Source organism: Phyllostomus discolor, chromosome 1 (genome assembly GCF_004126475.2).
Source record: "Phyllostomus discolor isolate MPI-MPIP mPhyDis1 chromosome 1, mPhyDis1.pri.v3, whole genome shotgun sequence".
NCBI lineage: Eukaryota > Metazoa > Chordata > Mammalia > Chiroptera > Phyllostomidae > Phyllostomus > Phyllostomus discolor.
This window is the reverse complement of record NC_040903.2, coordinates 179,307,998-179,324,985: the sequence shown is the minus strand read 5'-3', so window position 1 is coordinate 179,324,985 and position 16,988 is coordinate 179,307,998. Positions and strand designations below refer to the sequence as shown.

At 42.2% G+C, this 16,988-nt stretch overlaps 1 protein-coding gene across 1 annotated transcript in view; it reads right to left on the bottom strand.

Moving 5' to 3' along the window:
* The window catches only part of FRMD6 (FERM domain containing 6), a 213,425-nt gene extending 196,962 nt beyond the window's left edge, over positions 1 to 16,463 (bottom strand). Inside the window, exon 1 of the mRNA XM_028505757.2 lies at positions 16,430 to 16,463. The gene's annotated coding sequence lies outside the window, so the exon portion shown is untranslated. The remainder of the gene's footprint in view (positions 1 to 16,429) is intronic.
* Between the last annotated feature and the right edge of the window lie 525 nt (positions 16,464 to 16,988).

Below are 16,988 nucleotides of genomic sequence, written 5' to 3'. Positions count from 1 at the left end.
ACTGTGGCCACAAGGAGAGGTGGTCTCTCAACACCAGCTATAGCTGCCTCATCCCTGAGCCCAGTCTTTGCTTTTCGTCTATTCTGGTCACATGACTGGAGCTGGGTAGGTTCCAGAAATGAGGGACAAAAAGGGGAGACATAAAGGCTATTCTTTCTCCCAATTTCTCTCCTCTGTGGCTACTAGAACCCACCAGTTTGTGCTGTATCCTGAAGGTTTAGTGCTTTTTAACCATCAGAAGCTGGTTGTGACTTCCTTGTGTGGGCCAGCTTTGAGGACAAGGATTTGCTGAGGTAGAAAATTCCCCCATGGCAGGCTTGATGGATGATAAGACATTGTCTCCTGGGGACACAGTGATTTGCAGCAGCATTTCAGCAACCCAAAATAAACCATCACTCTGCACGAGGGGTGACAAGCTTAATGTCTACACTCTTCATCATAATTCTGGTGGCAGAGCTTCCCAGACTCTAGGTTAACCCCTTTCACTTTGGCCCAAAAATCTGGAGCGGGAATGTGGGCGGGACTGTATAAAAATTGTTCTGTAGCTGATCACCATTCATCTCAGGCTCTCAAGTGCTTTATAAATGTTAATTAAATTGCTACAACACCTAAGTATGTTTAATTATTATCCATCCATCACCCCCAGCCCCATGCCAACTCCTTAAAAATGAGGAACTTGAAGGATAACATGGCTAGATTTCAGTGGCTGAGTTTATCATAGAAGCAAAACCCAAAATTCAATGTTTTTTACTCTAGTCTCATACTGAAGAAGAGAAAAGTGTTGGAAAAGCTCATACAATTCCTACATTTATATACAGCATAAAGTACTATTAGGAGAGTTAGAAGAAAGAAAAATAAAATATGTATATTGGATTCATTTAATTGTAAGAACTACTATATTAATCCTACCTTTTAACCAATCTTATCCCTCCCAAGAAACTAAACATCTGTTTCAGTTTTCCCATCTATAAAATGATGTCATAATGGGGTTCCTTAATCTCTTACATTACCCCAACATAAACACTGATGGCTTGTCGAGTGGGGGCTTCTATAACCTATAAAAGGTGTTCACGTTTCCCTGTAACAACAGATACCCTCACAGCTTGAAAGTGATTGCCCTAATACATCACCTAACCCTGAAAAATTTTCATGATCAAAGCTGTTATTCATGCTCAGAATTTCCTTCCTCTTCATATTAGTTGAAGGCTACTGGCCTGGATGATACTTGTCTGAGTCAGTTGCATCCTTCTTTTTTTCAAAAATCAGGTGCTAGAAATACTACCAGGTTATAAGTGAAAAACTGTAGTTAAGACCAGACATTGTTAGTGATTCTAAGAACCGTCTCTGCCTCCATTCTGTTTGAGGAACATCAGTTTCTCATTTAATATGCATACATAGAGGTGGCCACCTGAGAGTAGGTTGGAAAATAGTGGGGCTACTAAGAGGTACTGGAGACAAAGTTGCAGTTAAAAACAGCAGCTAAGTTAAGTCTTTGTCGCCAACCCTCCAGGCTCACTCTGGGTGGCGGGACATGCAGGAGACTAAAGAAAGAGGAGATGCAGTCATGACCTCAGGAGGATGCAGAGCAGAGAGGGGAAGAGGCATAGTAGAGCAGGGTGTGAACACAGAAAGGTCAGAGAGGATCCTGTCACCACAAAGGGCTGTGGAAAAGGGGAAAATAAAGAAGGCGGTAAAGATGGATTCTTCTGTTGTCAGCCAGGGAGGTATGCTCCCTGAAGGAAAGGCCTGGAAGCATCCTGGGGTGAGCAAAACAAGTCCAAATCCTGAGTCTGCTACTCCTTAGCTATGTGACATTGGTCAGTCACTTGCCTTTCAAAGCTGCAGCTTTCTCACTGCGTTGTTGGAGAATTAGAGATAACGCACAATGAGTGCTCAGCACGGAGCCCAGAACAACATAGAACACATTCAATAAACGCTAACGCTCATCACACGTCACCACAGCCTCCCGACACAGCAGCACGACTGATTGAAAATGAAGGACATCCTCCTTCTCTGAATGGACGTAACCACCTGAAGCATTCGCTTCCAAAGTGGCCCCTCTGTGTGCCGTGCCTGATGCCAACATCACTGTTTCCTCAAGATGCTTTTGGACCGTCCCCATTGGGAATGTCCTCAGGGCTTATTTAAAACATATACACAAATGTGTATTGTTGGTGGCAAATCTTGGTCCTTCTAGAGAGATTTTTTTAAATTTAGAATTTGTCATTTGGAGTCAAATCTGCTGAAAAAGGAACATAATCAAGAGGGGCCATTCCTTTGAAGGATGTCTCACATCTAAGCTTGACTTTTTAATATGATTTTTTTTAAACAAACAAGCCTCATTTTTCCATAGTCATATTTGAACTGTTGGCCTTGATTCACTTCTGGGATGGGAAACACTGGGAAGAAAAAAAAGAAGAAAAGACCGAGGGGCGAAGAGGGGGAGCGGGAGGACAGAGAAAGGCCGAAAGTGAAAGGACAAGTTGAGGCAGAGAAAATCAAACCAGCTTAGAAACATCACAGAGAAATCAACTTTGTGGGCAAGAGACGTTAATTATAGTTTGCTTTTTAAGACATAACTCATCCTACTATTTGTTTTGTGAGGGGTGGGGGGAGTGCTTGTAATGAGCTTCAATAAACCATCCAGTCAAGTCTAGATTATTTTTTCCTTCTGCTCTGAGAAAATATGTTTAGTGAAATACCTTAGCCTTTTGAAAAACTGAAATGTTTTTTAGGACATTTATTTTACTTTTTCCATGACATTTTGGACAATCGTACTCCACCTGTTCACTCCTTTGCTCTTGTCTCCTCAAAGCTCCCAGACAAGCAGGGGCTTGAGGATGGGACCTGTGGGAAAGGAAGGAAACACCAGAGCTTTCTATATGAATAACGTGATTAGCAGAAAGTATTGTATAAAAGAATCTTCTTCTGTTCAGAAAGCAGATTTTCTTCAGAAACTGGCAGAGCTCCCAGACAATTTGCTCTGGGAACAGACTCGGGCTAAACTGCTGCCAGTGCCGGCCACAGGGGGCTCCCAGATTGATGAGTTTGGGCGGCCATGGAGAGAGAGCACTCAAGAGACAGAGGGGGTTGATGCCTCTGTGGGGAGCACCAGGCAGGGCTGACTTGGGTCAGACGACACAGGAGATGCAGCTGTGAGCAGAGAGCAGGCTGGGTGCTCTGCCATCCACCTCCCTGGCCTCCGAAACACTACAGGAAGGGCAGAGGGGCTGAAGAAGGGAGCAGCTGGCTCCAGGGTCCAAGATGGAGGAGCCTGAGTGGTCACTAGGTAGGGTTAAAACGAGGGGGTCTTCATGGCTTGGCCAAGGGCTCAGGCTGTTTCAAGCTACACAAAGCAGCAGCGTGGAGGGCAGAGTAACCCTGCCCTCCAGTACCAATTGAGTAGTGTCTCCTGACTTCCTGCTCAGCCCAGGGGACTGGCCAAGTCATCATGAGGGTTTAGGAAATAATCCAGAAGCAAATGTTGCTACTAGACCCCCTGGATACTGCATTCAGCATTGTCACCACAGCAATGCCCAGCCTACCCTTTTCAGCTTCCCCTGGGTGGTGTTTTCAACAAACACTCACTCTGGAGTACTTCTAATTGAACTGGAAATCAGCAGGCACTCTATGAACTAAAATGTGATGGTGGGGAAAGGAGGGGGGAAGAGGGCCAAGGCTGTCAGCTTTTGGAGCTACTGCCAACTTCCCTGCTAGGTTTTAGCTCAGCCAGACTGGGATTCCTCATAGGGAGGCATTTAAAAATGATTTTCCCCTATAGCAGAATTTTGAAAAGGTCTATGGCCATGAATTATTCAGGGCCACTAGCTGATTTAAGCCCCCAGTATTTTCCAGATATCCTCAAAGGGATTCTTGGCTGCCTTGGGTATTAACAGAAAAGGTAACAGGACACCTTTGCCTCTCTGTTGCCTTAAATGTCCACTGGCCAGGCTGCCCCGAGGCTACTATGAAGCTGGGAACTGGGAGTCAGGGTGAGCTGGCTGGCCCACTGTTTTCTGCTCACTCTGCTCTTTCCCCTAATGAAATAGCCTTTGTGTGCATGTGTGTCTCATTACACAACTAATTCCTGATGGGTTCAAAAAATTCAGAAAATGCAGGATATAGTAAAGAATATCACGAACTGGGAATAACCACAATTGACACAGTAGTACACATTCCTCACTTTTTCTGTGCTAACATTTTGAAGTGAGATTATAGTATGTATGTATTTTTAGAACTGACTTTTTCATTCTATAATAGATCACAGATTATACTTTCATGTTTAAGTATAGATCAGATAATCATTTATTTTAGTAAGTAAAACTATTTTCCTCTTCTATGGGCTCCAAAGATAGCAAAACTACACTGTAAACAAAATAAGAAACAAAAAACTTAACTTGAAAAAATCCTGGAAACAGATTATCATTTTTAATGGTTGTTTAATATTCCAGGATAAAATGTGCTATGGTTTACTTAATAAACCATTGCCCATAGATAGAGATTTCAGATATCACTAGGTTATTGCTGATAGAAACACAGATCTTTATATAACCATCACTGAATCTTGTGAGATCATTCCCTTAAGATGAATTCTTCAAAATGGAATTTCTGGGTCAAATCCCATTATTTATTTTTTTTAGCAAGACAAGATAACCAAGGTTAATACAAAGATATATAAAATCCCAGCCCTGGCTGGCATAGCTCAGTGGATTGAGCGTGGCCTGTGAACCAAAGTGTCGCAGGTTCGATTCCCAGTCAGGGTACATGCCTGGATTGCAGGCCATGACCCCCAGCAACCACACATTGATGTTTCTCTCTCTCTCTCTTTCTCCCTCCCTTCCCTCTTTAAAAATAAATAAAAATAAAATCTTTTAAAAAAAAAGATATATAAAATCCCATCATCTTTTTAAAGGTTTTCATGCATCCTGTCAAAATTTGCCTCCATCAGTTCTCTGGCAATACTCCATCCTTCCAGCATTAAATGAAACTACCCATCTTGTGCCCTGACTCTCAATACTGGGCATTGTGAGTCTTTCATTTTTTCCAATCTGATGATTGTAAACAAGATCTTTCATTTGCTGTTTTAATTTGGTATTCAGTGTTCTCTCTCTCTCCCACACCTTCTGTCATTTCTTTTTTCACCAGCATCCCCCTCATTCGACAATAAACATTAATGGAGCACTTCCTGTGTGTGGGCATTTCCTGGGCGCTAAACTTCAGTGCTACAGGAGCAGCTCTGTCTGCAGCGCTCGGGGGCGGCATGGGGGAGCTGGAGAGAGCTTAGCAGAGGAGGTGATATTCACGCTAGGTTTGATGGAATGGTGAGGGCAGGGTGGATAGAAAAAGGTCATGTAATGAGAGGAAAGTATGGCCAGAAGGTGGGATGGCAGGATGGTCTGACTGACACTGAGATGGGCTCTGCGTACTCTGCTGTGGAGTTCAGATTTTACTCTGTAGCCATGGCTGGTAGTTAAAGGAAAGGTTTTTAGGGGAGAATAAGGACCAAATTCGCATTTAGAAAACTAATTTTGGTAGTAGTGTGAAGGAAGAAATAAAGTAAGGGGAAATAAAGTATGGAGACAGACCAATAAAACAACTGTAGCTGAAGTCTGTGTGAAGACACTGAGAGTTGGGAAGAAGTCAGGCACAGCAGAGACATGGCGCAGAGAAATGGGTGAGCGGAAATTTTCAGGACTGGTGACAGGGTCGGGGAAGTGGGAGGGAAGTTCAGTAAGACTGGGGCAGAAGACAAGGTGTGAGTATGGACAGAAAAGAGGAAAAGATGTTGCCCAGGTCAGTGTGGCTCAGTTGGTTGGAGTGTCACCCCCTAAACTGAAAGGTCGTGGGTTGGATTTCTAGTCAGGACATATGCCTGGGTTGCAGGTTCAGTTCTCCGGTGGGAGCTCCTAGGAGAGGCAACCGACTAATGTTTCTCTCTCACATTAATGTTTCTCTCCCTCTGTCTGTCCTTCTCTTCCCCTCTAAGCATGTCTTTGGGTGAGGATAAATAAATAAGCAAACAAACAAACAAAGTGCTTATTGGACTTTAGATGGAAATATCATGCAAAGGGACATTGCAAATATTAATTTTGGGACTCTGGAGACAGGCTGTGGCTGTGTGTAGATTTGGGGGTCAATGGCACTCAGAATCCACACATTGATCGCCAGGAGTCCTTCCTCTACCCACACCCAGGCCTGATACCCTGTATTCTTGATAACCTCTGTGTCCTTACCCTTGACCTGTGAGCCCTTTTCCCTTCTCTCAGAGGTGCCCCATTTGTTATGAGAAAGAAAACACTTCATGTAGGCAATTCATGTAAAAACTGGAAAAATAAGCTCTTTGTCTTATGGTGCAAACAATAAGCAATTTTTTCAAAAACATAAACATATTTATTAGCACAAAGAAATAACTCCTTAATGGTATGGCAAGTTATGCACAAAAAGCCTTTCTGAGCTCTCTCAAGATATACCCAATAAAGCGCCCTCCGACCCTGCCTCTGTGCAGGGGTCTCTGTGTCTCTGTTAGAGATTTGAAACCCAGAGGCTCTGTCAGCTACTGAAGGAATGATAGATAGCAGAGTTTGCCTTGAGACAGAGCTCAGCCTGAGACCTGCTCCCAGGAGCCAGGTTCAAGTCCCAGGACCAGAAGAGAAACAGGGGTGCGGCACCCTGCCATTGGCTGTTTGGCTTCTCAGCTATGACTTGAAACAGTTCAATTAAAAGAACAGGCTGCTGCTGTTTAAGTTTAAATAGAAACATTCTAAAACAAATATGGGTAATTTTAGCCTATTCTGTGCTCTTCAGCATCTTAATCTTTTAGAAAAACAAAAAGTGCTTTTGAGAGTCACGCTGAGAAGGAAGTGTGAGTGAGTGTCAGTTCTCGGGTTCACTTTCCGGCAGCCAACATTCCAGCTCAGGAAAACCTTACCCTGACCCGGCTGGAAACTGCCCTTTTTTCCTATTAACGCTGTCTACTGTTCTCCCTGGCTCCTCTTTTCCTGGTGTGCCAAGTCAGAGACTGATATCTGGTAACACGCCTCTGGCTGGGCCCACAGGATCAGACAGGTACCGTCAACCACACGCTGCTTCAAAACAGCCACATTCCATTTGGTGGTACATCAGGAACGAGTTTGCAACGGAGGCACCTCACTCACCACAGCCGAGGAATGAACAAACAGAACCTCTCCTATTTCAGTAATAAAAACTTGACTGGAAAGGAGGTCATTGAATTAAAAACAGTATTTTGCTCGTGATAAGTATCACTTTCTCAGGCTGCATGACTTTCCCCTTTACAAATATGGACATAATTATCTACAAGTCAAAAAAAATGAAAGGTTTCTTAGGTACACTGGGAATCTGAGGTATAGAAAGATAGCACAGAAAGCATCCTGGTCCTATGTGCACCATCACAGAACCAACAATGTGGGATGTGGGAATAAACGGCTCCTATCAAGTGCGAGTATTGAAATTACACACGATAAATCACAGCAAATGCTCTAGAATATTTCCGGCTGGAGATGTCCAAAAGGCTGCTTATGTAAAATGATGTAAACACCCCAAATAAGGAGGCAAGGCAGGAGGGAACAAGGCATAGAGAGATTCTGAATTTGTTTCCAATTTCTTTTGAGTACATAGCATGATTCTAAGCCCAAATTGTTAGAGTTTCTGAGCCGGGGAAATAATTTATACCATGAAGGAGGAAACTCTCTGGAGTACCAGCTTCCTTAATAACAAACCACCCCGATAAGCTGGCAAGATTTCCATAAAGATTTATGTAAAAAACACCTGCAACCTCAAAGATCAAAATGGCCTCCTAACTTAGGCTAACACCCTGCAACGACTGACACCTGCAGTAGGAATTAACCCAGCAACATTTCACCTCACTGCGCACTGGGCGGGCTTCCAGTCATGCTACTGAAGCTATGGGACTCACACCCATCTATGTATAGGCAGCACCTTCTATGGCCTCCATATTTCTTCAACCTCAGAAATCTTCCTCTGTTAACTGAAACCACATTAATTACCTAGGTGTTTCCATGTTCACACAAACAAAAACTAATCTGAAACCAACTGAGTAGCATGTATCTTTCTCCAGTCAAAACTTTTCTCTTTCTATGCACACTACCTTATACTACTTCCATCTTAGGTTATATCTTTAACATTTCCACATCACTTCCCAAAATGTGTGCCAGCCAAAACCTTTTAGAGTACAGATTTTAAAAGACAGAGTTGTGAATATGAGCTCCTTCTTCTCACCCTGCAAAGCTGGCACCTTCACATATCATAAATCTCCATGTAGCAGCAGCAGAACCAGAGTGACTGTTTTCTGATGGGACCTGTGCATGCACCACCAGTGTGGCCGGAGCCCTGCCAAGGTCTTCTGAGGCACAGCGTGCTCTCTGGCCAGCATTCAGGGCCACCAAGCCATTATTCCCACAACATATCAGAATATTTTCAATTAACAAGCTCAGTTCATGTATGAGAATCAAGTGAGAATAACTGGAAATTAAATGCCTCCCCACACATCTACCCTGATTGGCAAAGCTGGTCACCAGACAAAGGGTTCTAGAAGAACAATTTATACAGAAACCCCAAGGACCAAGCACCTAAAAAGAGCATACACAGACTCTGGAATGCTGCCCCACCTTCATTGTCTTTCCGGCCTTCCCTGTGTGTAGAAAGCCATGGGACAATGATTATGAGCACTACCTGAGCTCAAACCCTGGCTCCACCTCTTATTTGCTGTGTGACCTTGGGCCATTAGCTAGTTTCTCTGACTGGGTTGAAGATTAAATGAGATGACATAGCTGCAGCTTTTTTTACAGTTTCTGACATGTAATATAACCTGTTCCATCTGCTCAACTCTTTGTTCCCTGTTAGACCATGACTAGAGAAAGCATGGATAGATCTTTCTAAAGGTAAAGTAAAATCAACTCTAGAACTGAATTCCAGTAACTGCTGGTGGGACTTAGAGCAGATGTGGAGCAGTGTTACTAGAAAGTGGTTTATGTATAAATCAGCTTATGTGATACATAAGACACTTATAGGAGATATTGTGATAGATTTACTCTAGTTATTCTTTAACCAAATATATCTCCTAGGGTCCATGCCCTTGTGTGGTTTCCTCCCACACTGACTCTAGGCTTGGCCATGTTTCTTACTTTGACCAACAAGATCAGCAAATGTGAGATTAGCAGAGGCTTCAAAGTGCTTGCATGATAAAGCTTGTGTCCTTAGATTGCTACCACCACCATGCAAGAAAGTCTAGACCCCTTAAAGATGAAAGAGCCCATGGAAAGAGAGGAAGCAGCATGGATGAGCCCATGCAATACCAGCGATTAACCAGTGATTAGCCTGTCAACTCACAGAATCATGAGAAATAATAAATTGTTTTATGTCATGAAGTATGAGGGTATTTGTTAGTCTCTAATGAGAAGCTAAAAGAAACTGGTGAGAAGGTGCTGCCATAACAAAAACTTAACACATGTGGCATTGCCTTTGGGCCCAGATGGCGGGCACAGGCTGGAAGGGCAGTAAGGAAGTTGTTCTTGGAGGCCAGAGGAAAGGCAATGTATTGCCGAAACAATAAGCAAAACTGTCGTCTGTAGTAACTTGTCAGGTAAATAATATATCTAATCAATTTGTGGGTCTTGCTAAAGATTTCTGGGCAGAATGCTGAAAGCTCCAATGAATTTTTTTTTCTAGCTTTGTATAATAAGGTGCAAGAAGAGAGACAGATGAGTTAAAGCAGGAACCGTTGACTCTGCAAGTAGAACTTAGAGGAAATGAGGAGGGCTCAGGATTTGTTGGGTGGTAAAGTAAAACTGCTCCTCACATCCATTCTCTCCAACTGGCAAAGGATTCTTAAGGTAAAAATGGTCTCAGGGTGCAGATTAATCAAGGATGTGGGTGTAAGATGCTGTATCAAGACTTCCAAAAGGCTTTAGGAAGTGCTGAGTAGACCCTTTCAACTGGACAAAAGGGCTTCTAAGATTCACGGAAGCCTAATGAAAATAGTTCTCAGTAATGAGCTGGGCTGCCCAATACACTCGACACGTAGCTCTTGGGGACTTGAAAAGTGACTAGTCTGAATGGAGATATACACTAGGTTTCAAACACCTAGTATGAAAAAAATGAAAATAACTTATTAATAAGTTTATATTGATTACACGTTGAAATGATAAAATTTGGATATATTGAGTTAAACAAAATATATTACTAAAATTACTTTCACCTGTTTCTTTTTACTATTATTTAAATTGTGGCTCTTAAAATTTAAGAAAAATACATATGTGATTCACATTTGTGCCTTGTCTTGTATTTCTATTAGAAGGCACTAGTGTAGAGAGAGGCCAGTCCAAAAAAAGAATTGTGGGTATAGATTTTGTCTAATGCAGTGAAGAATAATGAGACAGACAGAAACCCCACATAATTTTTAAAGGAGTTTTATCAGATTGAAGTAACAGTTTAAAATGATAGAAGACCTTCAGGCCCCCAATTTTCTGATAAAGCTACTTAGCTGTGAACATAGGCCATTTATTTTAAAAAAGAAAAGACATCTCAAAAGATGGAACCAAGAACCAAGAGGGTTGAATCAAGAGCAGTACAAGACCCTGATAAAGGAACTTTGTTTGCCTGAGTACAGGAACCAGACAGTATTTCAGAATTACTGCTATTACCTCTCATTTCTCAATTTTTGACTGGAGATATGTACTGGGGTTACCATATTGCTATTTCAAGCTTGTATGTTGGGTATGGGATTCAGTTTACAAGCAGGATTTCAAGGAACTAAATAAAACCCAGGACTTTCTAGGTGGAAAGGCAAACCAGAACTCTGGATGAAGAGGAGCTATACTGTAGAAACCCAATATATGTCTGAACCAGATTCAGATCACAAGATCACAGATTTCCAGCCTGATTTGGTCACTGGATGAGACTTCAGAGGTCTTGGGAGGAAGGAGTATGTTGTACATATGGAAGAAATTTAAATAATTATGGCCAGAAGGTAGACTTGATAGATTAAAAATGACCACACACTATTTAAAAATCCTCTTTTTATAAGGTAGAGCTTATTTCTATCACCCTTTGAATAGGGCTAGCCTTTTAACATGCTTTGTTCAATAGAATGGCAGAAGTAGTGTTTTGCAACTTTCAAGCCTAGACCTGGAGAGGCCTTACAGCTTCTGTCCCTGGTACTCTGAGAATACCATGCTGTGATAAAGCCCATAGGGCAAGTCCTAGCCATTCCAGCTGTTCCATCCATTCCCACTGAGGTCCCAGACATGAGAGTGTCACCCTCTTAAATCTGCAGCTGACTGCAGTCACACAAGTTGGCTCAGGAAAAACCAGTGTTAAGAACTACACAGCACATATAACTGTGATAAATAATAAGTCATTGTCATTTTCAGCCACTAGTTTTGGAGTGGTTTGCTCTGCAGCGGCAGATAACTGATATCTATCCATGACCTAATAGGGAACAAGAGTTGAGCAGATGGGACAGAGGTGTGACTTGAGATTCCACTGCAGTTGGGACACTGTTACCACCATGTCCTTCACTATCGGTCTCTCGGTGCCACAGCGTGGCAGCAGGCTTCACCCAGAGCAGGGGACCCAGGAAAGGGAGAAAGTGAACAAAATGGAAGCCAGCACATCTTTTATAAGCTAATTATCAGAAGCAACATACAAGGACCATCACTTTTCTGGTATTCTACTGGACACACAGACCAACAGTGATAGAATATGGAAGAGAGCACACTAAGATGTGTAACCCCCAAATTTTGGAGGGAACTCTAAATGAATTCAGCTTGATAAAGAGCAGGCCTTCCTGAATTATACGAGACAAGTCCTTATATTTGTTGCTGGTGACAATGTGAGGTTTCTGAGGAAAGCAATCTGAAAATTTGTTATAAGAGCTCTAAAATTTGTTATACTATTTGATTCAGGGATTTCCTTTTTGGAGACTATTCCCTCAAAAATAAAAACCAAAAAGAAAAATAAAGCTGTATCCTTTGAACTATTTCAAATTCTCAGTAATAAGGAATTGGCCTGAGTAACAGGACCAAAGACTGTATCAGCATAATTGGTCAGTATGCCATTTTATTGACACAGACCTGTGTCTATAAAATAAAATTACATTGCGCATATATATATATATATTTTCCTTATGCATGCTTAATGCATTTTCTTCCTGAGAAAAGTGTTTTCTACAGAAACTACCCATGTGTAAAAGGAAGATTGGCTTAAAATGACTACTGTGATGGGAACAGTGGCCTAGGAAGATGCAGCTTGGACTTGGGGTAAACTGAATACTCTAAAAACTGTAGTTTAGAGTTTGCTTTCGTGACATTGTGGGTAAAAGGACACTTGATTGCTGTAATTTTGTATTATGGTTTACTCAATAAAAAAATAAATGTATACTGAAATGTACCAATATTCAAAAACTAAACTAAAATAAAATTATATGAGAAACATTAAGTAGGGCATATGCAAATAAACACGTATTGTAAGATCAGGGTTTGAAAAATCAGAAATGATACAAATAGATTACTCTTGATTAGGAATTAGGATTTTGGGGGTTAAATTTTTTCATCACTTCTCCAGGAAGTCAGCTGTCTTTGAGTTGAGTAGCAAACTATCAAGACTTTGTAAGACCTGATTTCATTAATCCAAGCAGCACCCTGTGAGTCTTGGTTTCCTCATCCATTGAATAGGTTTCCTCATCCATTGAATAAGTGAAAGGAACCACTGAAGACATTCTGTCTACTGGGAAGAGATTTATAACCAAGGTGACGTAGTGAGGACAGCGTAGAGTAAGGGAGGCAACCTATGCTTTGAATTCTGTCCCATGTTTGTATTCCACCTTCACCACACTTTGTAGTTGAACTTCTTCTGAACCTCAGCTTCTTCAGCTGTAAATGGGCCTTTCTACCTTGCCAGGTTCTGTCAGGATTAAATGTGGCATCTGTGTAAAGAGGCTAGTAGAATACCCAGCACACAGCAGCTGCTCAAATAATATTAGTCCCCTTCCACTTAGTTGCCTCAAACCTCCAACTCTTTTATTCTCTCTAAATAAAATGCAAAACAAGAGAAAGCTTTTAAAACTGGAAATAAGCAAGTTAAGGCCAAATTTCAAAGAAGGTGATACTTCACTAATTTGTTGCCAAGTCACACAATAAAAATATATCCTAAGTCTATAAATCTAAGGGGATGGGCTTAATGCATTGTTCAAGCTAACCAAGGACCATCCAATGGTCTTGATATGGGGGCTGATCTGAGTTCTTCCTTAGTCTTGTGAGACAAGATCTACATTACAGAAGAGTTTGCCTTAGGTTGAAAACAGGAAGGAGTTCAAGATGTGAGAGTACCCCTCAGGAATGAGCCTATGACATAAATTATCAAATATGGAGCCCAAGGGTAAACAGCCTGGAAACTTTCTAAACTCTTCCTCACAGTAGTTTCATACAGGTACTAGGAGTGGTGATTGATAAAATAGAGACCATCTCTAAAGGGGAACTCCTCTGTTTCCAATCTCAGCTCTGAGATTAGCTGAAAGTTAAGGAAAAGCAAAGAACAGGTTATGGATGCTCCCTGACTCCTCTGAAGGCTAGAGTCTGTCTCTAAAACACCAGCACAGTGGAAGTAGATAATAAGCTTTTTTAGAGTTAAAGCCAGCCCCAAACAGCAAGGAAAGAACAGGATGCAGGACTCTTATTTGTAAACAAAGACCAGTATAAACTTCGGCTGCCAGACCTCAAAGGGAGGTATGACAGGCCACTTGTAGAGAGAATCCACAGGCAGCAGGGCCAGCCCTTTGGTCTCCCTGGTGGTCTCTGGCAGACATTTCCAGAAGCAGCACAGAAAGCTAAGAAAGCCAGAAGGGCATTCCTCTGAACACCTACCTCATAGGTCCATACACTCTTCTAGCCAGTGTTCAAGCTAAACTTGATTGCCACTCTCATCACAGGCTGTGGTTGAATGCTCTGTAGTCAGGCACTTAGATGTGAATCGCCAGCAGCAGGTAAATGGCTAAGGCTCAGTTTCTTTGTCTGTATAATGAGAGTACTAGTAGTTCCTACCTCATAGGCATCTTTAAGCAGTAAACAAGATCATTTATGGAAGCTTGTAGCACAGAGCCTGGCACATAGCCAGCTGTCACAAATGCTAGGGGCTATTCTTTTTTTTTTTTTCCTTTCTATTTTTTTATAACTTTTTAAAAAGATTTTATTTTTTATTTTTAGAGAGGGAAGGGAGGGAGAAAGAGAGAGAGAGAGAAACATCAACGTGTGGTTGCTGGGGGCCGTGGCCTGCAACCCAGGCATGTGTCCTGACTGGGAATTGAACCTGCGACACTTTGGTTCACAGACTGCGTTCAATCCCGAGCTATGCCAGCCAGGGCAGGGCTATTCTTATATCTGTAAAAGTGTTGTTGTGTATTTCATCTTCCACTTTGTTGTTTTACCCATCTGGGAGACATGCAGAACTAGGGGACCATCATGACAAACTCAGACATTTTTGCAGAGTGGAGAATGGTGTTATTTATAGAAACCAGAAGAAGAAGTAGTTGTAGGGGAAAAGTGAAAAGGGAGAGTGTGTGCTGGTAATGAGGTGATGTTTCTATTAACCTTGCATCTGGTCTGCCTCAAATCAGCTGAAAAGCCAGCCTCTAAAGGCAGGAGGGGGCCCAGGACTAGCCTGTAAGGAGGTTTGATCATGTTTGCTGACAGCCCACTCACACCTGATACAAAACAAAGAAGAAGCCCTGGCTAGTGTGGCTCAGTGGATTGAGCGCCAGCCTGTAAACCAAAAGGTCACTGGTCTGATTCCCAGTCAGGGCACGTGCCTGGGTTATAGGTCAGGTCCCCCCGTTGAGGATGTGCAAGAGGCAACTGATCATTTGTTTCATTGTGTTTCGCCCTCTTTCTCCTTCTCTTCCCCTCTCTAAAAATAAATAAATACAATCTTTAAAAAATTGCAGAAGTTCCCTAGAAGACACCCACAGAAGAGTCTTCCAAAGAGGAGAGGGTCCCACTGCCTGTCACTCCCACAGGGTTTCAGGGAGACAGCCAGCAGAGAAGGCATTGCACCTGCCTGAGAGCCTGGGTGGCTCCCAGCCAAGCTTCCAGTCCAGGACCAAGCCCTCACTGCCCAGGGGACTTGGGACCCACAAACAGGACCCAAACTGACCAGGCTATTCTTTGAACTCAGAGAACTGGATTTTAAGGAAGCTTGGGAGGTACTATTTAACACTAATAAGAGGTAGGCAAGTGTTACTGAAGAAGAAATTCAGTGTGATAAACAGTCCAGGGCCCAGTGCAGCACCTGGAACACAGAAGGGATCTGTCTGTCTGTCTGTCTGTCTCTCTTTCATACACACACACACAATACACAAAGATATACAATGGCAAACAATAGAACCTTACTATATAGTCATTGTAAAAAAGTAATTTTATAGTGACACAATTCACAAATATTTTTTCTGAGAATTGATTCCTTGGTTCACAAACTTAGTTTGCCTTAAAAAGTAGACCTAAAAATTTTCATAAAACTTCATTTTGTCCTTTTCCATATTCCCTTTATTACTTCCTTCTATCCTGTATGCATCATATTTTACTTTTATAACATTTGGGATCTGGCTATAACAAATTCTAACAGCTCATCCTATTCATTTTATGATTTCTTGTGTCTTCTCACTAAGTTATATCTCTTATAAAGAAGTACATGACCCCCAAATACATAAAAGTGCCCTTTGCAACCCAGACACTGCACATGTAACCAATGCTAATTTAACAGATATCTACTCAATATTTGTCAGACTTCTAGTAACTTACCTTTAGAAAGCCTGTGGTGAATTTATTGGAATGACATTGGTTAATAAAATGATATAGGTTTCAGGTGTACAATTCTATAATACATCATCTGGATATTGTATTGTGTGTTCACCACCCCAAGTCACGTCCCCTGTGGTACAAGAAGTCAACTGATGGGCTCTTGAAATATCAAATAAAACAGTGCCTCAAGGGGGCCTGTCTTCTGGGCAGATCATCATCTATGTTTCTGTGTTCTTAACAAACGTGATTGTGAGTCTGGAGTGTGAGGCATACACATGTGTAAACATACACACTACAAGTGAAAATCCACAGAACACAGACGCTGTCTAATTCATCAAGACACGAGTTTCCTCCTGGCTCTGAGAGCAATGGCTGTTACACAGGACAATAAGGCACACCCCTCCCCCCGAAAGAAATCATGGGACAGGTTCTGCAACATGGAACCAATTCTCTCATTTGTCTGGGTGGTTTATAGACAGAAATCATACTATTTAAATCATTTGGTGATTCCACTGTGTCCAATATACTTACATCCACATGAAATTTGACTTCAAATTGTATTTAATGAAAAACCAAAGGAAGAACAATCATTCTTTTCCTACCTGCTGCTACAGCCACCAGAAGCCAGGCTGCTGCTCTCCGACTGGGGCAGACTCCAGCATTTAATCTTCAGCTCCCTCCCCCGGAACCAGAACACCAAAAGAAAGCTTTCAATTGCTACAAGCAAGCAGATTGTTTACTCCCAGCCAATGCTTTCTCATTCCCATGGCTTGCTGAGTGCCAGAGTAGGGCGCTTACGAAAGGGGGCCTGGGGAGAACGGGATTGAGTTTGGAGGGAAAGAAAAGAAAGAGTTCCCAAGGCAAGAGTTAGTTCATCCAATACCCTGCCTTCGAGGAGAGGAAAGCCCTCTTCCAGCTTTAATTTCCCATAGAAGGTTTGCCACTGCATTACTCACAAGTAATTACTACATTGCCCCTTCAACAACAGCAAACATACTTTTTGGGCGAGCCTCCAGATTTCTGATGCATGCCTCTACCTGTCCGCAGAGATATTGCTGAGCCTGGGAAAATTGGGAGGGCAACAAGCCCGCCCAAAGGGAGGACCTAGTCTAGGCTTTTAATCAAGGTCTTGGGATAAAATACGCCACAAAAGATCTGAGG